Source organism: Manis pentadactyla, chromosome 10 (genome assembly GCF_030020395.1).
Source record: "Manis pentadactyla isolate mManPen7 chromosome 10, mManPen7.hap1, whole genome shotgun sequence".
Classification (NCBI taxonomy): domain Eukaryota; kingdom Metazoa; phylum Chordata; class Mammalia; order Pholidota; family Manidae; genus Manis; species Manis pentadactyla.
This window is the reverse complement of record NC_080028.1, coordinates 21,335,114-21,359,760: the sequence shown is the minus strand read 5'-3', so window position 1 is coordinate 21,359,760 and position 24,647 is coordinate 21,335,114. Positions and strand designations below refer to the sequence as shown.

General features: G+C 39.3%; 1 protein-coding gene across 9 annotated transcripts in view; it reads right to left on the bottom strand.

The window, feature by feature from the left end:
* ANKS1B (ankyrin repeat and sterile alpha motif domain containing 1B) overlaps positions 1 to 24,647 on the bottom strand; it is a 1,001,987-nt gene that overhangs the window by 124,166 nt on the left and 853,174 nt on the right. The window contains exon 1 of one of the 9 annotated variants that reach the window (XM_057486485.1): positions 16,168 to 16,434. The exons of the other annotated variants lie outside the window; for them this stretch is intronic. The gene's annotated coding sequence lies outside the window, so the exon portion shown is untranslated. Of the gene's footprint in view, positions 1 to 16,167; positions 16,435 to 24,647 lie in introns of those variants that run through there. 9 annotated transcript variants of the gene reach the window in all.

Sequence of the window (24,647 nt, the reverse complement as noted above, 5' to 3'; positions counted from 1 at the left end):
TATAAAAATCTGGAAGGATACACGCTAAAATGTCATCTGGTAGTGGGATAGTAAATCTTTATTTTATTCTTTTTGCTTCTCTGTTTTCTAATTTTTTTCTATAATGAGGATGTATTACTTGGCTAAAAAGGGGAAAAAAGTTATCTTATAAGAGATGGAAAAACCCACCAATCTGGGTAGCCCTCTGTCTTCAAAGAACACTTACAAAGCCCCTGCTACCAGTATTCTGAAAAGGCCAGAGGAGGGTTTTGTTGATGACGAAGTCTGTCGTCATTGCCAGGCTACCTATCTGCTTCTTCCGCAGCAGTGAAGAAGTTCCCCGAGGACAGGAGCCTGTCTTGTTTGTTGCAGCTGACTGCTGCGACGGACTGAAGCACACTGTGGACACATGACAAGCGTGCAGAAGTCCACCTAACAACCGGAGACCAGGAAGGTGGGGGAAAAAAGAGGCAAACATTTCTGATGCCTGTATTAAAAAACAAGTAGCTAACATAATCATCTGGGTGAAACAAAATCAGTGAAACAGATTGGAGGCATGAGGATGACACAAATTGATAACCAGTATTTTTTACTGTCCTATCAACTGCACTGTTGACCAGAGCTCCCCCTGGAGAGAGGGTGGTTCATATGCTGATGCCCGAGCAAGTAAATCTGGGAACAAGTTGTTTTCCTCTCTAACAAGGGGACTTTCAAAATCTAAGTAGTTTAAGAAACAAAATTAAGTGTTCATGACTTGATTTTTATATGCTTCTTTAATAGCAGAGACTAACAAAGCAGATCTAATGAACCCGCGTCCTACTGCACATAGAGTCTGCATGAGTGGCACCCCTGGCAGTGTGCACGGGGCAGCCCACGAGGCCACAGCCGACCACGCTAGGTTTGCTTTGGGCTTTAAGTTCTCTTCCTGGCTATGTTTTTTTCATATCTGTTGGTTGGAAAGCATCGTTTGTGGTCCTAACTTTGGCGATACATTCACATTTGGGGACTAAAGATGAAATAAAATGTCTTTAAGTATAGGAACCTTCGAAAACAGCAGCTAGCTTTTATTCAGCACCTACTGTGTATCAGAAGGCTATCCATGTAGTTGTCTATCTAATCCTTTAGTCCTCAGAATAACTGTTAAAGGTATACATCATCTCCATTTCACAGAAAAGGAGAATACGGCTTGGACAGGTTCAGTTCAGTAATTTTCCCCAGAGCACACACAGCTAATTAGTGGTGGAGCTAAAATGCAATTAGAGGTCTGACGAGCAATCCCAAGCTCATTCTTCCTTGCCATTCCCCTAAAGAAATGCAGCAACTTGTACCACGCATTTGTTGACATGTTATAAAAATTTAACCTTTTTGCTCTTCCTCACTTTATGCATTTCTCCAGCTTTTCGTCTCCCCCTCTTTCTCCACCCCATCCCTGTCTAGTTTCTATTCCTCCTATATTTTTGTGGCATTTGATAAACCTTAAGTTGACAATTCTTTAAACAGTGTCTTCAGGTCTTCTGAGAAAAAGTCCAGAAAATAATCTTTAAATCCTTAAAAATAATCTCCAATCCACATAGAACAGATAAATATATTTAGGCTTTCAGACACTCTGAATATTGGACAAATAAATTCTTGCAGAATCTTCATGCTGACAAACATACACACACACATACATGATTGGAATCATTTTTTTCAATCAGAAATGACATTTACTTTTGAAATGATTATTCAATATTGCTCTCATCCTCTGCCAGGATGTTCACAATGCCTGGATAAAGAAAAGGGTGGGGGGTGCTGAATACTAAGGTTCTCTGACTTTTTCTCTTTTGCACAGTGTGACAAATAATGATTAAAAGTATAAAATACATGTTGACAATACAAAACAGAACCACCTCCAATGCCCTGCAGTATGTAACCTTCATATCCTGGAATGATAATCTTCTGACAAATTTATAAGTTTTATTTTCTATGACCACAGGCTCCTTTTTAATGTACAGTTTAAAAGAGAGACAATAACAGCTCATATTTGGGATACCCCTAGTTTCTCTACAGGAGATAGGCTCAGATTTCAAAAGAAAAAGAAGATTCCCTTTAAAATAACTTTATATGATTTAACACCAACCGCAAACTGCGAAAGACACAGACAACGATGAAAGTCCATGTAAATAACAAGCAAGCATCTAAAATAAGACACAAAGGAAGGTAGCATTCACATGGAGTTGTGTTTTGTTAACAATATGCCGATCGAAAATAATAATGTAAAATAAGTCAACGGGGGTTTACAAGTACCTAGCTTCACAAGATGGACAGTTTTCTAAAAAGTCCTATATAAGTCTTTTTTTTTCATAATTACTGAGAGAAATTAACGAAATCTTGCAGTAAATTCCCCTATAAGGAGAGAAATATTGTTATATGGCAGACATCTACTTTGACTCCTTGCCTGATAAAATTTAAAAATTTGTAGTAAACGATGATTTGTATAACAGCATGTTTTCCAAAAACAAGGCAAACCTGTATGTCACTGCGAATATGTAAGGTGGAGAAGAAACCAGAGGGCTTATTTCCATTTTACTTTTGGTATTTAAATGCTGCAGTGATAACTGAACACTGTAGTGTAAAGAGTCAAATAAATTACTATTAAATTGTCTTGTAAATTTCTCAGGCCTTCAGTCCATATGCAATAAAATATATGTCTTGCCTGTCGCTTACTCAAAGACTATGGAAATTCAGAGTAATCATTCATTCCAGCTAGCTTTTATAGCTTTCCAGGCACTGAGAACTGCATCTTATTGAATGCAGGCATTTAATTAGTAGTGTAATTTTCCATATTAAACTATTTTCTATATAAACTAGCTTCCTGGTATGCTGACTTGTAAAGACAGGGTTCTCTTGAGTTTACCCAATAGACAGGTAATAACTCACTTTTGTCTGTTTTCTGATTCTATAGAACGAATTCTTTCTGTTGTCACTAAAAATAATTTTTGAACAAATATTCTCCAATATTTTTCTTATGTCACTGTCCTATAATATAAATCTCTTAAGAAACCTGAATACTAGCATTACCTACAGTGATATTTCTTATGCTACAAAGCAAATTGTACTATAATTTCTCACTATCATATCGTTGATGCACTAATTATAGCCATTCTACCATAAAAGTACAAAGTTTAACAGACATCTTTTTTCTATTACAGTATAAAATAGCATTTGACTTTTATTTTAAAAAGACTATGACAAATGACTATTTATTTAATGCATAAATTCTATCTAATAATGACCTAAAGTTATCAATATACATGATGGGAGGAAAATGAATTTCAAATAGGCATATAGCTCCTATTGTTACTGGTGCATATGAAGAAAACATTCAAATAAGTGAATCCATTTGATTAATGGCAAATATTAAGGAGAAAATCCACAAATAGTGGAAAGAGTTATTTTTTTTCCTTCCTTACTATGGAAATGCACTGGTTATGATACTTAAATTGCAGATCTTTTCTTTAATGATAACTTTTATTAAAAGATCTGTTATAAGACACCACTGCTGATTATATAACATGGGTGATCAGTTACTGCGATTTCTCAGGTCTATACCTAAATACAAAAAGAAAACCTAGTAATTTTGTTCATGTTTTAAAATAAGAATGCCTTCTGAATCAAAGGCTACTTCTCAGTGTACAGCCAGATCTCTTGAAGGATTATAGTATGAGGAATGAGGAATGACACAATATATAAAAAGTATCAATTTTCACAAAATTCAAACTTGTTAACATTTGAATGGACACCACAGAAGAACAAAACATCCCTTCTTAGGTGATGTGCAGCATAATTAGCTGGAAAAGTGTGGCAATACTTTTTTTTTTTTTATTGTGAGGGCATCTCTCATATTTATTGATCAAATGGTTGTTAACAACAATAAAATTCTGTATAGGGGAGTCAATGCTCAATGCACAATCATTAATCCACCCCAAGCCTAATTTTCGTCAGTCTCCAATCTTCTGAGGCATAGCAAACAAGTTCTTACATGGAGAACAAATTCTTACATAGTGAATAAGTTCTTACATGGTGAACAGTACAAGGGCAGCCATCACAGAAACCTTCGGTTTTGCTCATGCATTATGAACTATAAACAGTCAGTTCAAATATGAATACTCATTTGATTTTTATACTTGATTTATATGTGGATACCACATTTCTCTCTTTATTATTATTATTTTTAATAAAATGCTGAAGTGGTAGGTAGATACAAGATAAAGGTAGAAAACATAGTTTAGTGTTGTAAGAGAGCAAATGTAGATGATCAGGTGTGTGCCTGTAGACTATGTGTTAATCCAAGCTAGACAAGGGCAGTAAAACATCCACGTATGCATAAGATTGGCAATACTTTTGATTGTGATCAGCCAATTGGGAAGATTATCAAATAAACAATCTAGCTATGCTGCTTTGCTAGAAAAAGATCAGAACAAAACTAGCTTTATAAATTACTGCACAGTAGGCAAATCAGCAGTTTGTCTAAGGATTATCGATACAGCATACTTTAATATATTGGATATAAATAATTGTCTAAAACATCATCTGCTGTGTGTTCAGATAAAGCTATAGAGAGCTGCCCTGTTACCTAGCAACTGAGCAAGTAACTGCCATACTGCAAAAAAAATCCTTATTTTTTAGGTAGAGAGAATATTCATAAGACTATACCTTAAGATGTTAATAAAGTATATATTAAGGTACAACTGCTAACTACTTTAGGGGCATCCATAGTTTAAGTTTTGAAATATCATGCAGTAATGAAAATGGTCAATATTTAGATCTATTGTATGAGCTGGTCATGAACAACAAAGCTCTGTACAGTTGTTTGTTTTTTCTTGAGAACCACCACACATTACTCACTTTTCATTGGCAGTTTCACAGACAAAGCAATTCTAACAAGATCTTATGTACGGATTTCTATTTATTGAAAGGGTGATGCTTGCTTGTTCAAAATACAATAAAACTGTTCTGAGTAATTAGTTCACTGTCAGGGAGCCCAGTTACTTCTTATATTTCATATAACAGCTTAACACATTAAATTTATATCATCTGGGGTACTCTGGCTTGCCAGTTTATCTCAGTTCCGCTTCAGTTTTGCTGAAAATCTGGATTCCAGGACTGTCTGTGCATAAAATCTCTGTGACACCAACAGGGGATTGGGACAACAGTATCATTTGACTTGTTAGGTCTACAAAATTCAGCACATGGCCAGGCTTCAAGCCCCAGCATGAAAGCAGAGCCTTCTGGTTGCAGGGCAGACTGACTGGCTCTGGCCCACTGACGGGCACATGAGAGTGAGGTAGCCATGCCTGCTCTGTGACAGACAGAGGTCGTTTTGTGGGGAGATTCAGCTGTGACTGCTGGGTCTTCACAGTGCCTCGAACCCACTGCTTACCCTGCACTCCTGTGCGGCCATACTGTATGGTGCTTTTATTTAGATTTGTACAGAGATGCCGTGCAAGAAAGCTCTTTGAATTATTAGCCTTAATTAAGATAAAGAAGCATAATTAAGGAAGAATGAAGCTGTAAATTAAGTACTTGGTAGTAGAATCCACTGTATTGTTTTCACTGGTTTTTACTCATTCTCACATGACGACCAAACCCATCTTCGATTTGAGAAGTAATCTTCAGGGAATGTGCTAGATAAATCATATTTACTCAAAATCAACAGAACCAAAAACCATCTGTTTGAGTTTGGGGTGTGAGTTTTAGGAGAAGGTGGCAGGTCACCCTCCCCAAAGTGTCTGAGGATTGGAGGTAACTGGTCATGGGCCCCACATCAAAGGAAATGTTTTCAATGGTCACAGTGTTTTCCTTTTAAACAAGTACTTCCCATACAGCACTGCATTCAGTGTTCCCACGGCTCCATAACCCAAGGACTGCAAATACCACTGCAGCCCTAAGAAGGAACCCAAGCCAAGAAAGTGGCCCGCTGAAGGCCACACAAGTTGGTAAGCAACAGAGCTGGGACCTGTCTTGATTTCCAGGTCAATATCTATCATAAAATACTATGGTTTTAGTGTGAGTAAAATTACTTCCCGTCATATAGAAAAGCCTGAATTTTGTCTGCTATATATAAGTATGCTGTACACATATAGACAACTGAGTTCAAAAAGTAATGAACAATGTCATAAAGGTTATTGCTCCTGCTCTTAAATAGCTCAGAGCCTTCCCAGAGAACACAACGTATGTGTGCGACTACCCAAACACAAGGCACAAATACTGGGTGTCCAGAGAATGGTTGGATTATTTCTAACTGAAGGATTGCAAGGAAAAAGTGACAGATGTGACCTGGGGCAAAGGACAGGATTTGTATGAGCAAAAGTGTGAGGGAAGGTACGTTTGTGATACAGTTTTAGATGAAAATCTCCATACTTTACTTCTTATGCCAGGCAACCTTTGTTATATAATGGTTCATCTTCCTCCTGACTATAAAAGAGTCTATTTCCATTTACTTTGGTTAAAAAGATCATTAAAACGTTTTTATGTTTTCTTGATGAAACTGTACTGTTTCAGAGAAACGGTGCTGAATTTTAGAGCGAGAGGGGAGACTGGCTTTACAAATGAGGAGCCTTAAGTGCAGAGAGATTAAGTAGCTGGAAGCTGTGTGACCACACAACTTCTCAGAGAGTGAGGATAGGTAAAGTGCTTAAAACAGTGCAGGTCACACCACAAGGGGTGTATGTATTTGACATTGTTATTTTGTATTGTTGTAGTTATGAGTGGCGGAGTCGGATCTGCAATCTGTTTCCTAACTTTCGGAAGTGCTATTTTCATTAGGCAGTGCTTTAGAATGTACATCTTCTAAGAGCAAAAGCTGGCTTTTTAAATTACAAAAGTATACATGAAATAAAAATGTACATACAGATTCACTTTGAAAACAGAAAAAACTGAGTCTTCAAAACTAATAGTTTATAGCTATTTGTTTAAAATCAAGTCTTTATCACTTTCAAATATGGGCTAACAGCTAAAAGTCTACATGATCTTTCAAAGTCAACACTTTCCTAGTTACATGTAGATATAGAAGAATCCCATCTTTAAAATGTCCTCTGATCTACATTTCTCATTCATACCAACTATTAATATGATACATTTATACTGAAAGATTTCAGAGATTGGTTAGATTAAGAACAGTGAGCCTAAAGAGTTCATACATGTACCCACCTTGGTTGTACATATTCAATACACACTTCCCTATAGTTACAGGTTCTCTTTCTAGGTTACTTCATCCAAACACATGGCTTTAGATGCTACTGAGCATCTTTCCCCTGAGTTTCAGACTAGGAGATCCAACCACCTGCTTGACATTTCCATGTGGATGTCAACTTTCTCAGACTTAAAATGCTTAAAATAGAACTCGATTCCTTCTCCCACCACCAGCCCAATCTGTTCATCACCTACCCAGTTGCTAAGGCCAAACATTTAGGAGTCATCCATAACTCTTCCCTTTCCTTCATCTTTCAGATTAATTCATCACCAAGGCATCTCTAAAATATATCCCAGAGTCTGATTTAAGATGGCAAATATACCCTGCCTCACAGAACTTCCCATCCTAAATTCTTAACATGTGTAAAGAAGTAGTAAACATTTCTAAAAAAAAAATGTCAACAGTAACTGGTCAAAGAATGGAACATAAGCAAATAAAAACCTCAAAACTGGTAGCCAAGGAAAGAAACAGAAAATTCTGAAACAAGATAATGAGATACAGTGTTGCTTGGTTCTTAACCCTCTTCTCAATCCCCAGAGAGGTGAGTTAACAAAATTCTGAGAATTCTTACTAATAAACCTAAATTTAGAGAAAAGCACACTCAGTGAATATCCTTATCTGCTTTCTTTGCTAAGGAGTAACAGAAACATGTGAAAGGGAGAAAAGGAACTGAAGATTCCAGGGCTGCCCACTGAAATAAGGAAAACCTTGTAGCCCCAAGTTATCTCTGGGGTAGCCACTAGCCCAGCCGGAGCCCTGTAGTTAATTATAAAAAGGCTGTCCTTGGTATCGCTCATATTTCCCCTCCTTATTTGGTGAAATGAATGCTGATAATAGGGACATTCAGAAAAACCCAAGAGAGCACAGCCTATGAAATCTAGGAGAGACTGCATACAGCTTGAGTTGCCTTTTGCTACAATTTCTAGCTCCCTCTGCAATTTCTTCAGACTTCAGAATAGTAGACAGATCCAGGCAGTAAGACACAGCTCAGAGAAGAAAGCAAACTGGTCCCAAAAACGTGGGAAGTGATTTATGAAGTTACACCACGTCTGGGCAAAACTCCCCAAGCACCAGCAAGATGGGAAAAAAGCCATCATAGCAGATATGCAAGTAAGGGAAGAGAGTAGAAAGGAGAGAGAGAGGATAAGATGAAGAATGGGAGAAAAGGAAGGAAGGGAAGAATATAAAATGGAATAGCCACAGCATAAGGAGCTAAGTGTAGAGGAACTTTATTCAAATAAAAAGAAGGAAATCTTCACAAACTTTCTACATTAAAAGAATGATTTCAGGAAAAACTGAAGCTTACAGACAGAATGATGAAACAACTGAATGAGATGAATGAGGTGAAAAGAGAGATTGTGGACCTAAGGAAACAAATTAAAGACCAAAGAAAATCATTTTAGATTCAATTATTCAATAAAGAACATAGAGAAATAGAGGAGACACTTCTGAAAACTGAAATACTGACACTATAAATACAGATGAAAATGACAAAAAGATTAAATTATAAAGAAATGAATAGAAATAGAAGAGACAAAGATGACCCAAAGTAAGGATAATTGATGTTCCCAAAGTAGCCACAATACAAATGGAAGGTACATGCAAAAGTAGAAAACAGTACCAGCAGATTAAAGAGCACACTGTTCTGAAGAAAACTTTGACACACAACATTCAATGCCTTGACATATCCTAGCTATGCCACTGAGCTGTGGGGATAAAGAAAGAATTTTAGGGGATCCAGGCAGAAAACGCAAACCACCTACTAAGGGTGGCCTCAGACTGCACAACAATAGTGAATGCTACTAAACATTGGTGTAATGACTGCAAAATCATAAAGGAAAGAGAGCAGAACACAAGAATATTATATCCATATTGTTCAATTTTAAAATAGGAAGGCATCCTCAAATATTAAAAAACAACCCTCAGAAATGTAGTGGCCTCATCTTTTTCGAAATAAGCACCAAAAGAAATTGACAATGAGATTTAGGCAATTAAGAGATGAGTCGAAGAACTTAGTCAGAAGTGGAGAAGCTATCCTAAAGGACTGGGAAACACTGGGTATATTTTAATAGAAGAATTTATACTTAATAAGCTTAGTAATTATGATTGCAGAATAGAAAATGTTATAAACATGACACATAAATTAATACAAATATAAATGAATAAAATACATTAAAATTGTTAGCCAAGGAGATGGCAATAGTCTGATGACACTATCTCTTACAGCAAAGACCCAACTAATAAATCTAAAATCAGAGTATGTTAGTTTAAAAAAAACGAGTCTAACCCTGAGGTATTTACTATAAAGCTACTGAGGTCTTTTACCACATGGGTGATTTGCTTTTTCCCAGGCCACAAAAGGGGTCACAGCAAAGCATTTACATGGTCATGTCTTTATAAAATTTGTAAAATATACTCCATTTCTTAAAGAGGAGTCCCAAATTGTAAAACCTTTCCACAGAGATCTCAGTCCACTCTTGCTCAAATCTCTCAACATTTTTTCACAACCATTTTTCTTAACCATAAGGGGAGAACTTGTAGGGAATAACTCTTGCAGTAGAGAGACATTTGTTTGAAGTTTAATAATTGTTTAGTTCTCTTACTTTCATTTTTTTCTGCTGTTAAAAATAAGAAAACAAATTTTACTGCTTTTTATTTAAAAATAGCATCTCCAGTATGATTCCATTGTTGCCATTGTTATAAAAACACTTCTTTCTATTCATGTATCCATTTACCAATCCCTTTCTATATGCATGGAAAGATGCCTTAAATGATTTTAGTCTAATATTAAAGACCTCATTTCTCAGTTGTGGGATTTATGGTAACTTAAAATGTAGCATTTGTTTTATGTGAATTGCTTGAATTCTTTATCATGATTACACATCAAATCTGAAATATTAAAATAATACAGTGATCATTTTTCCTTAAAAAATGCCAAGATATAACAGATTACTTTGGATGGTGAGAATTATGGAGAAGTGCTATTTTCTTTGCATTTTTCTGCATTTGTAGAATTTCCAAAACTTTTTCACAATCTGACATTCTGAAACGTCCACATCTCTTCTTTGTTTACTGCCACTACCCTCATCCACCACCCTCATTCCTCACCTGGACCCTCTCAGGGTCTTCTACGTAGACTCTCGGTGTCCATTCTTGCCCTACTTCTATCCAGTCTTCACACAGAGGCCAGTGCATTCTTTTCAAGGGTAAAGCTATTGCACTTCTTCAGATTCTCCATTTGCTCCACACTGTTTTTAGAATAAAACCCAAACTATGGCATGACCAGTAAGGCTGAGCGGCAGCCACACTGGACTGCTCTCTGTTGCTCGAACACACTGTGCTTATTCCCCCAAGGGCTTTTAGCATGCGGCTCCCTTTGCCTGGAAAGTTCTTTCCTCAGCATCTCTGCACGCCTGGGTGCTGCTCACCTTTCAGTCTCTGTTTGAGGAGCACCTTCTCAGGGACATCTTCTCTGAATAACTTCCTAAAAGCATCATCCCCCTCTCCCCTCCAGAACATGTCAAACATTTCACTGTGTAATATGGCCTTCAGGGCACTAACTGAGATGATCATCTCCATTTATTTATTTACTTGTTTGGTATCACTCCTCCCCCACTAAATATCTGCTCTAGAAAACAAGGACCTTGTTCACTATTAGATCTCCTGCCCTAAGAATGAAGACATTCAATAAATATTTCCAAAAAAGCAGACATTCAATAAATATTTCTCAAGTGAATGAAGACGCACAGAGATGGTTTCTCAGTTTAAAAAGAAGGGCTGTGTTTGCACAGCTGTCTTTTGAGTCAGTTGTTTAGAATTCAGAATGCATGTTCCTTCAGATTAGTGATAGTAAAAATAATAATGACAGATCAAGGTGAGCCCACAAAAGTCTCCTGGAACCACAATGGGCTAAAATTCTGTGTATCTGCAACAAAAATATGAGAAAATCAATATGATGAGTTATCACTGGCATAATATACAATTGAAAAGAAGTATTTTAATTGACTTAAATAGAAACAATTTACAATTATTATTTATCTTTCATCCTGGTGGAGATGTTTGTGGGCATTTTGAAGGGAACTTCAGGGCATTTTCAAGAGCTGTGAAGCTTTCTGGCCCTGGGTGTTTATTTTTACTGCATACAACCTCACTGTAAAATGTACAGCTTTCAGCTCCTTTGATAACAGACTGTCACTAGCACTGCCCTGAATGCTTCAAAATGCTTATCAACTGGGGTTGCTGTGTCAAAATGTAAAAGAGGGAAGAACATATCTATTTTCTGGAGGTATTATGAGAGAGGGGACTAAGGAAAGGGATTATAGGGGATGTGTGATTTGAAAGACACCTGAGCTAAGAGCATTCATTGACAGAGGAGAGAAGAAGTCAGTGGTGAGTGGTCAGGAGAAGATGGGGCAGAAAAGTTTCTCCTGCTTAGCTACTAGGAAATTTCATCCTCTAAGACAGCTTGGTTCCTGATTGGAGCACTTTAGGGTGGGTAGGAGAAGGGAGAGCCAGTGTGTAAATAATGTTGAAACTTGGGAGGGACTATATATTTCTAATCTGAAGCTTTGTCCCAAATTTGCTTTGGCATGAGTTTTTATGACTAATCTACCAGGAGAGTGAAATAAATAGCATCATTCATACTAGGAGTCCCAACCAACCCTTGGGAGATATTTAGGAGGCAATGCCAGACCTTCCATTCCGGAGGGAAAGCTGTACTACAAGAAAACAATTTGAACCAATTATTTTTACACTAAGTTGACAGTTAAGACAGAAAAAAAAATGTATTAAGAGCCAAGAGATACTGCATATGGTCTGCAAGTCTTTTCTGGAGAAATGAATCATGGAGATGAAGAGAAGCAGCTTATTTTTACAGTTGCATTTTAAGTTTCTAGAAAAATAACTTAACAACATGGTCATGATTTCTAAACATAGGCAAATGAGACTTTTGAATATTACACAACACAAAACATACCACCTGTTGCAGTTACAACTTTATGCAAGTCACTCTCAAGACTTAATTAAAACCAAAAATGGACCATAAAACTCAGGGTTACCAAAAAATCATTCTAACTGAAATGTACAAAAATGAGAGGATGCTCAAATAGTCTTAAAATACAATTTTCTCTTGCCAAGAGCCTTGGTGTTGAAATTGCTACAAAAAGCAACCTGGCCAGTATTACGAGAGTTACAGAACAAAGTACCATTGAAACACATGGCCAAGCGGCACCGTGATCATGCTGGGGGCACCCATTGTTTCCAACAGTCTTCCCGTGTGCTTCAAAGCAACTGTCCGTAGCGACAGAGGAGCTGGAACACCGTAAACATGGGTACCTAGGAAAATCTCAGTGCCGTCACTGACTTTTCCAGAGCATGATCTTGTGGTTATTCCTATGAGGTTAACTAGTTTTCAGTTTAGCTACTTTAATTCCAAACCCCAAAGAGATGTGCCCATACAAGTTCATTTATTAGAACTTAGTTTTGAGATTTACCTAAAAACAAACTAAAGAGTACTTAGAAACTGAAAGGAATGTATATTTTGTTTTCTCCAGTTTGAGTTTTGTTTTGATCTCTGCATTTCTCCTTATTCCCATATGAGAAAACTGCCAGTAAATCTTTGCTCTATAAATACGAGGATGGAGGGATACTAGCTAAACACAAAAATTTTTAGGGAACTCATTTTGGAGTTTCATCTAAACAAGCTTATGTATTCTCATGATTTTTTTAAAGAAAAAAATGACTCAGCTTAATCATATTTTGATTTCTAAAAAAACCATCTCATGATTCTCTGAAGAGAAAGCCAAAACCAGATGAACAAGAATGGTTTTCATCTCACGCTAGAATTATAAGAAAGGTTAATTTTTACATGAAAATTACATCTACATAAAAATAGATTTCTGCAACAATGCATTATTGACAGGTAAGGGGGAAGATAAATACACTCATGTAAATGTTCTTTCTCAAGCAAATTATTAAATATATTGACAATATTGCACTTTGAAAACAATCATTTTAAATAAATCAAATATTAATAAAAGAGTAAAGACATCATAGCTAATGTAATCTTTCACTCAAAGAAATATGCCTGCAACAATATTCTCAAGGCTTATTGATATATGCACTGCCATTAAATTCAATGGCAAACATTTATGCTTTGTTACTATTGTTCATGAAGGAAAATGACAGGTAATCAGTTAGCAAATCTGAATTCTGTTCACATGTCTATTAATTACTGGTGGCCTACAGAAGACCTTTGATTAGTGGTATTGGCCCTTGTAAATGCTAAGTCTGAGTTACTGCTGCAAATCCAAAATGTGTAAAAATCAAATGTATCTGTGGAAATACAAGTGTTTTACTCATGACCACTAATGATTTTAATCAAACAAATCTCCAAAATAATTTTGCTTATTGTTCATTCCTCCTGGGACATTAGTCAGATTGATGGATATTACACTGACATATGCTGACACCAGCATCTGATCAGAAATAAGGACATTAATAAACTCTACCCAGTGTTTTTACAGATTCTGCCAATGGTATAAACACTGACAACACCAAAGCATTTATTTCAATGTAATATTTAGAGAACATGTCTGCCTTACATTTAGAGAAGAGATAAACCTGATTCAAAACACATGGTGCTCAAAAATGCTTCTTCAATCAATGACGCAATGAGAATGACTTGATAATAAACTGGAAAATATGTGCCAACATTTAAAAGAGGATAAGAACATCACAAATGACTATTGGGAATGCCTTTCCTATATAATGTACTGTCTGCTAGTTTATACTCTATTTAGAATATGCGGAATAACTTTAAACAAATACTACTATTTTAAAGACAGAGATTCCCAGGCCAACTGCACAATATGCAGTAAATTAAGAGACAAGAATGTATCAGGACTCAGTACATGTATACGAATTTGATTAAACCTGCAAACTTTTAGGTTAACAACAGCAATTATCATTTTAAATGACTGAAGAACGGCACTTTTACAATTTTGTTAAAAGCTAGTTGCCCCCAAATCTTAATATTGTACCATGCTATATTTCAAAATTGTTTTAATGGAGATTTGATCTCCAAATAGAGGCAAAACATTTTGTTCTCTCTCTGGTCCCTCTTAGCAGAACTGTGCCAATACAGGGTCTCTCATTCCTGATACATGGATGGACTGTCAATCTACTATCACTGATTACAAAAAACATTGCTTCTACCACAACTGCCAAAGTGCTTTGAGCAAAGTAACTCCAATGCAGTAAAATAAAGTTTTGACAATTAGCAACTGGAGTACACAGATCCCCTCCCTGAACAAGGAGCATTGATCTTTTGCTGCTTTTCCAACATAAACTCCCCCTGCATTCTGAAGTTTAAAAAAAAATGTCTCTGCAATCATGTTTTTGTATGACACTGTCACTGAGTCTCCCAGGTAGCAGGCATTGGTTTTAAGTTCATTTGCACCAGTTACTCCGGTCTCCTCCGTCTGTGTCCAGGAGGATCACTGCCATCAGACCAAGGGCTATTCAGGACCGACAGAACACAATACTCCTGAAGAAACCTTCACAGTGGAATAGTGCCAGCCCCCGTCATAAAGCTTATTTTGTCACAGAGCCATCAATACTACGAACTCAAATAACCCAGACACCACCGGCATCTCCCTGCCCAAACTCATCTGCTGCGTACAAAGAACACAGGTTTCCAAGGAACTCTGAGAGCTTTTCCAATTTCCTTCCCTCCCTTCCTTCTGGCTCCGATTTTTAATGTGAATCTATATACTCTATGGCAAAGACTACCCCAGGGAATTACAGACTCCCTTGGTGACTTGTGTCAAATTTCAGAGAAGTCGTAGGTTGTACCTAAATTCCTCATGTTGCCCTTCTTACACTATTTTCTCTAATTCTGTCTTTCGAGATGCGAATCCCCAGAGTAAGTATACTAATCCAGTAAGTGTCTCAGAATCATCAAGACCGCAAAGTTCATATGCCTCCAAATCTACCAAAACAACATGTTGGGTGTATATGCGCAGTACAGGGATTGAATTTTTAGTTTTCTAGAACTCACATCTCAGTTGCTCGGAGAGGAGAAATGACAACCGCAGCAAGGACTAGCCTCTGAAAAGGCAAAGGCTTCCTGAGCTGCCCATTTGTTTTACAGGCTCATCTTTGTATACGGCTGGTTTTCTTGGAGAAAAAAAAAAGAAAGAAAACCGCGGCGGTGGCATCCTTATAAAAACAAGACCTTATTAAAACAACAAACTTGGCTTTGGCAAGTTTTATCCTAGAGTAAAATTACGTCCAAGCTAAAACCACGGAAATTGGGCTTTCAATGGAAATGCTGACCCGACCTTCACGAAAGCAGCAAATTGCAGTCTCTGCTGCTCTATTACCGCTCTCCAAGGCGCAGCACTGGAAAGTCCATGCCCACGTCCCCCTCCGATTAATCAACGTATAAAAAGCACCAGGAGAGCGGGCACGCTCAGTACCAACCCTTCTAGCGTCTACTCCTGAAAGGTGATTCAAGGCGCACCTGGAGATTACACGGTTGGCGTGGCTTTTTTAATACTGAAGACAAATGACCTTTGTAAAATATATACTCGCGAAAGTCAAACCATTTGAAAAGACATCGGCAATTTACCGCTTCAAACTCCTGGCAAGATGAGGAAAGGGAAGGCAAAATGCGCCGAACCCGAGGGGTGGGAGGTGAGGGAAACCAATAACCAAACCACGTTTAAAATGAAAAGCCCACGCGGCAGAGTCCGCTGGTTCAGGCTGCAACAAATGCCCCGGCCGGCGCCCCCCGCAGCCTTCCAGACGTGCGGCCGGCGCTGCCCCCCGGCCCCCTGCCCCCCGGCCCCCTGCCCCGGCCGCGGCACCACTTCTCGCAGCCGCATCGCCCGAGCGCGGGCCGGAGCCGGGGCAGCCGTGCCCCGCGCGCCCGCCGCCACGCCGCTACTCACCCGAGCCGCTCGGCACTAGCGACGGCGGCGGCCGCGGGCTGGCTGCGAGCCGGGATCCGCGAGGGCTGGCGGGCTCCGGCCCCCGAGGACGCGGACATGTGGCTGGCACCTCCGCTCGCCTAGCCGTTGCCGCTGAGCATCTTTCTGGGCGCCCCCAGCGAACGAGAGCGGCGAGGCGAGGGCGAGCGCGCCGAGGGGGGCGGAAGAGGCGCCGAGCCGGCCGCGCCGCGCTGCGCCGAGCGCCGGGCTCTCCCCGCGAGCTCCCGGGCCCGCGCACGCGCGCCCCCGCCCCCCGCCGCGCGCCCTCGCACGCGCCCGGCCCCACGCGGCGCGCGCCGACTCGGGCGGCGGTGGCGGCGGCGGCGGTGGCGCGTCCTCCCCCGAGCGCCGTCTCCAGGGCTGCCGGCGGCGCTGTCCATTGTTCTGCGGCGGCTTCCCGCGGGCGGGCTGCCGGGGCGGGTGGCAGGTGTCGGCCTAGCTGCCGGGGAGGGCTTCCCACTCGGTCGGACCCTAACTGCGAGAGCGACGCGGGCCGGGCCGGCGCGCGGGGGCTGCGGGGCGCCTCTGCGTTACTGTGGGCATCCCGCTGCTCGTCGCCCCCTGCTCGCGCTCCGAGAGGCCGCCGCAGTCGCAGCGGCCAAGCAGCTCCGCAGGAGCCCCGGGGGACCAGCTCGCCCGCGGTGGCAGCCGCCGTCGCTGCGCCGGGCAGAGGGGCGAGCAGCCGGGTCTTGCTCTCCCACCTCGGGTTTCCTCCCACTAAATAAGCTGCTTTGAGTTCACGACGCAGGAGAAGCCACAGCGGTCCTCGACTGGTGTGGACCGGTGACCCCACCCCGTACGACTAGTAATCCAGCTGTTCTCGGGGGGGAGGGGAACGACCCGCTCCCGACAGACTTGGGGGGGGGGTAATGGCTGAGATTCTGAGTAAGATTTTCATACTTCCAAGCACCCCTCACCCCCGCCTCCAGTTTCCATCAAAGTTCCCGGTCTACGACTACCAACAGCTGCAGAAATTTCCTTTGGCAAAGGTTTCCCTTCAAAATAATGCCAATTAAATGAAGTGTATCTGACCTTAAATGGTAAGGCTTTTCTCCCCCACCCCCTTTTTTTAATCCCTTTGATTTTCCTTGCCATAAATAAATAAAAATAATGTGTGGTTTACCGATTGCCTAATACCATAACATTGGAATGAATGTATCTGCCAACCCACACACTTCAGCTCTTTGGTGTTTCAACGTTCCATCCAAAAGGGTGAATTGCCCACTGGGTTTGGGATAAGAACCCCAGATTCCTACAGAGGATAACCAGTATTTGAAAACACGGTAACAGCATCCAGACAGTGTACACAGCATTAGGAGCACCTCCAAACAGTACTGATCATTGTTCAGGGTACATGAACTTTCCAGACTTAAAGAGGATACATTTACTGCTTTAAAAACAAAGAAAAAAGATTTTGATTAATTGCGAAATGTCAGGCACTAAAATAGAAATGAGAATTAATTTTTTAATAATAGGTGATGTTTACTGTGCACTTATGATTTGCCAGGCATCTGTGGATTATCTTATTTAATTCTCACAACTCTGTGAGGTAGTTTTATTATCCTCATGGTACGGATTTTTAAAAAAGGCTTAGAAATCTACAGCTAGCAGTTATGGGACAACATTTACTACCTTAAACAAGAATCACTGAATGTCCACTGTTTTGTCTACCCTTATGTCATTGCTTTTATGAGTTCAGGTTAAGAAAATACTCTGATGCTACCCTGCTAGCAAGGATCAGGAGCAGGATATAAACCCAGGCCTGCCAGGTTCCAGAGTGTGGGCACTTAACCATATGGAAACCACTGCTCATTGACATAAGGAGCTCATGAAGCTTTTTGATTTTGTGTCGTATACGTACAGAAACAGATTAGACATGATCTGCCTTCTTGACTGGGGTGTGGATATCTGGCTTTTAAGATCAGCAAACTTTCAGTGGTTTTGGAAGTCAGGCCATTTAGTTCCATTTGTCACTCTGAGGTCTAAACACATGTGACTTGAGGAGAAATAGGTGTTTTCTTGATTTCCCAATCATGCAAATATCTGAAGAATGACAGTCCCCAGGGCATCATTCTGTTCTGGATTTGTTCTCTTATCAACAATATTGGTAATTCTCAGAGATGCAATTTGTTAGTAATGAACTACAGGCTCTTTAGAAAAGAGGCATGCTACCTTTTTGCATTGCACTGAGTTCTCTCCACTTTAGAGTCATTTGGGACCTATAGGCCATTTTGTGTCTGTACCACCTCTAGAAAATATGCAAATCTAATTCTCTGTCAGCCTTTGTGCTTGGCTAGTGAAAAACCTTCCTTGAGGAAGCTTGGAGGGGATGGGTAGAGGCTGTCCATCGTGGCTGTTACTGATGCTCCATTCAGCATAATCATTTCACATATTAAATACTATAGTTCTGGAAATTAACTTCAGCACAGCACTAATGAAATTTGGTAATAACCTCCAGGTATGCATATTAAAACATAAAGATATTATCATTGTAATATCGTACTGGTTGGGGTAAAAACATTAAATATTTCACAGAAGAATTATTTTTTCCTCTTTGGCACTAAAATAACCCCTAATTTATAGTTGAAATTTTAGACATTTTTATGTTCAAGAACAGCATAAAGGATATAAAAGGTCATTTTCTAAAACCATCTCATATTGTAGAAAAGGAAATTTTTGCCTAGAATGATTATGTCACTTGTCCAATGACCTACTCTAATTAGAGGCAGGAGCAAAAGCATGAATTTTTGCTACTTGTTCAGACACTTACCATGACAATATGGTACCCCAGCATATTCAATGTCAGAATTATTTTTTCCTTTGGCATTTTTATTTTTTGGTAAAAAAAAGTCAGTCAAGTTCCAGTTTATATTATTTAAAATACCAATAACATATAGTATATTATTTTAATTATTAAAAATAATATTTTTAATACTTGGTTATATTAAGGAATATATGTTCCTTGAAAAAATAAGGCAATTTAGAGAAAATTCTTTTGGTATCTGTTTCCCACTTCCCTGTACCTCTAATGAAAAGCAAGGCATTTATTCCATTGCAGATCATCAAAAATGCATCCCTCTCCAACATAAACTACTTATTTAAGAACAGCAATTTCATATCAGAAACAACTAACTTCTGGGATTCCTCCCATTTCCTGTATACTTCCTTTGCATTAAAAAATTATCCACAAGACCATATTGAATATTCTAGTCTCACAAAGTCTCAAGATGGTGGAAACTTTTCTGAAAGACATATAAAACATGAATATGAGTCCCTTTGTACAGATTTAGAGGAACAGAATTGCAATGATTTATTAATTTGTTTGGAGGTACTATTTTGCAGTAGCTAAGCTTCCAACTTTGGAATGAGATCTGTGGCTTCAAGTAATGGCTATCCTACTTAATAGTTTTGTGATTTTGAGTGAGTCACTTAACTTTTTTGAGCCTCACTTTTCCAATTTATGAAATGAATATGATAATAATGGAACTACTTCACAGAGTTGTGGTTAGGAGGACATGAGAACACACAAGTGTGGTGGTCTTTTTGATGTGCCAGCTTGGTTAGGTTATAGTCCCCAGTTACTTAATCATAGATGAAGCTTGGTGTTGCTGTGAAGGTATTTTGTAGATGTGATTGAAGTCCCTAATCAATTGATTGACTTTAACTAAGGGAGCTTATCCCAGATTATCTGATTCAATCAGCTGCAAGGCTTTAAGAGGATAACTGAGGCTTCCCTAAAGAAGAAGAAACTCCATCTATGAATGGCAATTTCAGTCCCTACCTAAGAGTTTCAGACTGCTCTTTCTTATTTCCCTTCCTACAGATTTCAGATTTACCTAGGTAGTCCTCACAATCACATAGGCCAATTCCTTGCAATAAATATCTTAGTATATATGTCCTACTGGTTCCGCTTCCCTGATTGAACCCTAACTTACACACTTTGTAACGCACTAACTGTTGTATCTAGCACATAATACACATTCTAAAAATGTTAGCTGTTAAAAGATTTTTTAAAAACCTTTAAGGTATGCACTCTGATAAAAATATCTTAGAATTCTGAAGTAGAAAAGGAATATATGCCTATTACCTTCAATGGTAGTAACCTCAACTAGGAAAGGATTTAACGTTTTAGTAGAATTTCCAGGAAAACAAGGGAAAAGTGCCAAGATGGTTGATTAGTTCATCTGGATTCAAGGGAATCATAAAAATCTAGGATAAGGACTGTTTCTGGATTATGAAGGCAATGAACAAAAAGGCAGGCTCTCCTCTCAACAGATTCATGTAGATTTAGCATCTGAAACTGGGAAGATCAGTTTTCATGGATCAACCATGAAATTCCATGAGGTAATACAAATTGATTTTTGACTTTTGGTCTTAAGTCAACTATAATTACATACTTAGGAGAACTACTTTGAGATTCTTAGAGGAATAAATACTCATAGTAAGAATTTTAAGGTAAAAAATCAATCTTTATTATTTCAATGTTAGTTTATCTTTGTATTCTAAATTATCATATCACACAGTTTTTAGTTTGTTTTGAGTACCTTAAGCAAGACAAAAATACTTTAAAAAACCACTAAAAAGCAGACATGGCACAAATCTACTTAAATAGAAGTTGTCCCTGTCCTTCAGAATTATGGTGACAGTTTACAAGACTTAAAGCTGGAAATATCTCAGATCAGTAAACAAAATCCAGGCAGGCAGCCTCAGATATAAATAGCATTAAAGGTTGATGTAAAAGTAAGAGAGAGAGGGAAACCTTATATTAAAGCTCTGATAACTTAGAGTGAATCTTACACACGTACATGTTTTTAAATTGTGTATTGTGTGTGGTGTTTGCTAGAAAGATCGGTTCCACGCTCGTTTAAACTATGTTAGTGATTTTTAAAGGGTAGTGATGTAAAAATACTTCTACTCATTATACCAAGATTTATTGAATGCCTGTGATGTCAAACGTTTAGCTGGGTGCTGAGGAAAAGGAAGGTAGATTATATACAGACTAACTTTGTGAAACTCTTTCTCAAAGTAACTCCAGATTATCCTTAAGGATTCCAATTAACATGTAACTTATTCTGGGAAAAATTTCAAACATCTCTTGCCCTGCACTGGCATACACAAAATTCTTTTGCTCTTACTAACTTTTCTTCCTCTAATATAGCATGTATCATTTTTTTGATGATTACTTGTTTAGTTATGGATCTCCCCATAAGACTGCATGAGGTCAAGGCTCTGCTTATGTTCAACTACTGATCCTAAAAAGGCATTAGGTAAATGTTTGTTGAGTAAGTGAAAGAAAGCTTCAGACATGTTGAAATATAGTTGCTCTCCAAATAGACACATGCAGAAAGCAGATAGAATAGAAATCTGGAACACAGGAGAGAAGTGATGGCAAGAGGTACTAATTTTCTGTCAGTTGATTCCTGATAGTTTCAAGGCCTGGGAGCGGACTGTCATCAATTAGAACTGCATGTAGGATTATAGAATGGAAGATTTGAAGTCAGAACTCTGGACAGCGCCCACATTTTCCATTTTACACTGTGTGATGAAACATGATCCACAGGCTAGGATGGGAAAGTTTCTGGAAACCTCACCCTCAAACAAATCTTTTCAACTGTGTGAACAAGTTTCTAACAGAAGGATATTTCATAACTAAGCTATTGTGAAACTATGAATGTGGATTTACAATCATGATATTGATGAACCTTGCCTTCTAACATGTAGAAAGCATGGTGCTGAATTTTGCAAAAAGAAAAAAAGTTGGTATGTGTAATGGAGGGCATAGGACATGAGTCCGAGAGAGAATCTGTGTAATGGGAAAGCTACAGAATCAAGGAGTTCCACAAGACGTAGGCATCAGGAAAGGCACTGAATGCTGAGTGGGCATGTGTGGCTCCTGGTGTAATATGTCTGCCATAGGAGCAGTACAATTCCTCCTTGTACTCAGGGCTTGCTTATCATTACTGAGAAAAGTCAGGCATAGGCTGACTTCCACAGCTCATAAATGTATTTTAATCATTGTATAATCATACTTTTGCTATGGAAAAATTCCTTCAGATAATAAATTTAAAACAACTTACAGACTGCCTATTAACCACAGGCATATTTACAGATTTAACTACCAAGCTAACACAACTGAGAGGGAGCAGAAGGGACTTACACTTTTTCCTGAAGGCAAGCAGGCTTGGAATCCAGGGGGAATGAATATAAACACTCTGGCCTATCTGCCAGGAATGTTCTGCCCCAGTCTCTGAATTAAGACCTGGGGACTTCTTTTGGATGTTAACTACATTCAAGGCCCAAGCCACATACAGCTCCACTGAGCCAGAGCTAAGACATTCATTTGCAGCCTTTGCTTATAACCAGACGCTGAGAATCAGTTTCAGTCACACAGCACAGGTGCTAAGTATCTCATCCTTCTAACACCTTTAACCAACAGAGCAGCTGTGCTCAACACTCACAGCAACTTCCAAGGTTAGCCGTGAGCGAAAAACGCTCCAGCAACCTGCTCTATGTCTGTTTCACTAAGGGGCTACAGAGTCCAGATTTCCCAGGGCAGCCTTCCTTAAATGAGTTAGAGCATCTGATTTTGGTTCAGAAAAATGTGGTTTATAGCATATTGGAGACTCATACTTGGAGGCCTCGAGGAGGTAATATAATGTACAGAAAAAGGCCATGGGCTCAGACCTGGATTAGAGTCTGACTCTATCACTTACTAGTTGTAGACTCTAAGCAAGTTGTTTAATCTTACTGCACCTCAGTTTCTGCATCTGTAAAATAGGAGAATTGTTCTTTAAGCATTAAATAGGTGCCCCATGTAAAAATCCAGAACAATACCTGGAGCACAAAAGTTTTTCAACCAGAGAATTAAGTTCACCCTGATTTCAACTCATGGGTCTTTAGAATTAAGAGGCTACTCCAATTTATTAACCAAACTATATAACAAAGCTCCTTCCCATAGCACCTTCTAGTGTGCTTATCAGATTTATAAGCAAGGAAATGCCCATGCAACTGGAAATGGACTGTAACTTTTTGTCTCGTAGACTCGTAAAAAAGTTTATTTTCTCCACAGGATTTTGTGGAGGGCGAGATAACCTATCCTTTGACGGTGATTATGTATGTCATTATGTTAATTCTCCAGGAATGCACATTAAGGGTGTTGAAATATACTAGAGGGACAAAGGGAGAAATAATTATATAATATCAAAAATAATTTTGGGTTAGAAAAATCGAATCTTAGGATAGGAAGGTGTGGTTTATGTCCACTGTTTTTTCCTGCTCAACACCCAGTCCCTCTACTCCTGTTATCAATAGCCTGGTTTTCTCTGGAGACCCACCTTTCCACACTTGGTTATGAAACCCTAGAGACCCTAGAAGCTCTGACCATGAAGTGGACCCACTGAACCACTGGCCAGAAGTCTCCATCACTCAGCCACAGTGGTTCCTTCAAGCAGAGTCAGGCCCAGGACTGTTGGAAATGCTGGGAAAAGAGGAGCACTCTTCCCACTGAGGCTTCTAAACTGGTGACACCGGCTTTGCCTGGATGCTGAGCTTAATGCCTGGAGCTGCCCAGGGCCATCCTGTGGACAGCGTCTGCACACCAGGGCAGAGGAAAGCAGAGCAGAGATATGGAGTGAGAGAGACTGAGGGATTCCAGTGATGGCATCCCAGTGAGGATCGAATCCAGTTCTGCGTGAAACTGCTGGAGTTTATCTCTTACCTGAGTCAGTATGTTCCTTGTTTGGACTCAGCCATTGAGTTGGGTTTCTGACACTTGTAACTGGAAGCATCCTGACTTATTCAGAAGGGAACCTAAATGTAATATATCCCAACCTCCCTTCTGATGTTTGAATCTCCTCTATAATGTCTTATGAAAGAATCACTTAACCAAAACTTGGACTTTTACAGTGCCAGGGAGCTCATTTCTGACTGAAGAAGCCTATCACATCTTTGGGGCTTTTACTACTAAAAAAGTCTTTCTTACACTGAGTCAAAACTTCTTTTCTGAAACTTTTGTATAGTTACCATTTATTTTGTACCTGCTAGGGGCCACAGGCTATGTTAATTTATGTGCTATGTTAATATATTAAATGTAAAATTTATTACCTCATTTCATGCTCAAAATGACTTTATGACATAAAATTTATTTTGGAAGCCACTGCAGAAATCCAGGTGAGAAAGGATAACACTCTGAATGTAGTAAGGTGGGGATAAAGAGGTCAAGGACGGATCCAGAGACATGAACGTGTAGCATCTCAACAACTGGGTGACTGAATAGAGGGTGAGGACAAGAAAGAAGCTGGAATTTAGGATGATCTCCAGAAATTAGATTGATGGTGAGGAAACAGGGGAGAGAAACTTGGGTGGGAAAAGATGAAGGCTTTGCTGGGTACCTGAAGAGGTCCAATAAACCGATGGGTTCCATACTTCTGAGGGCATCTGAT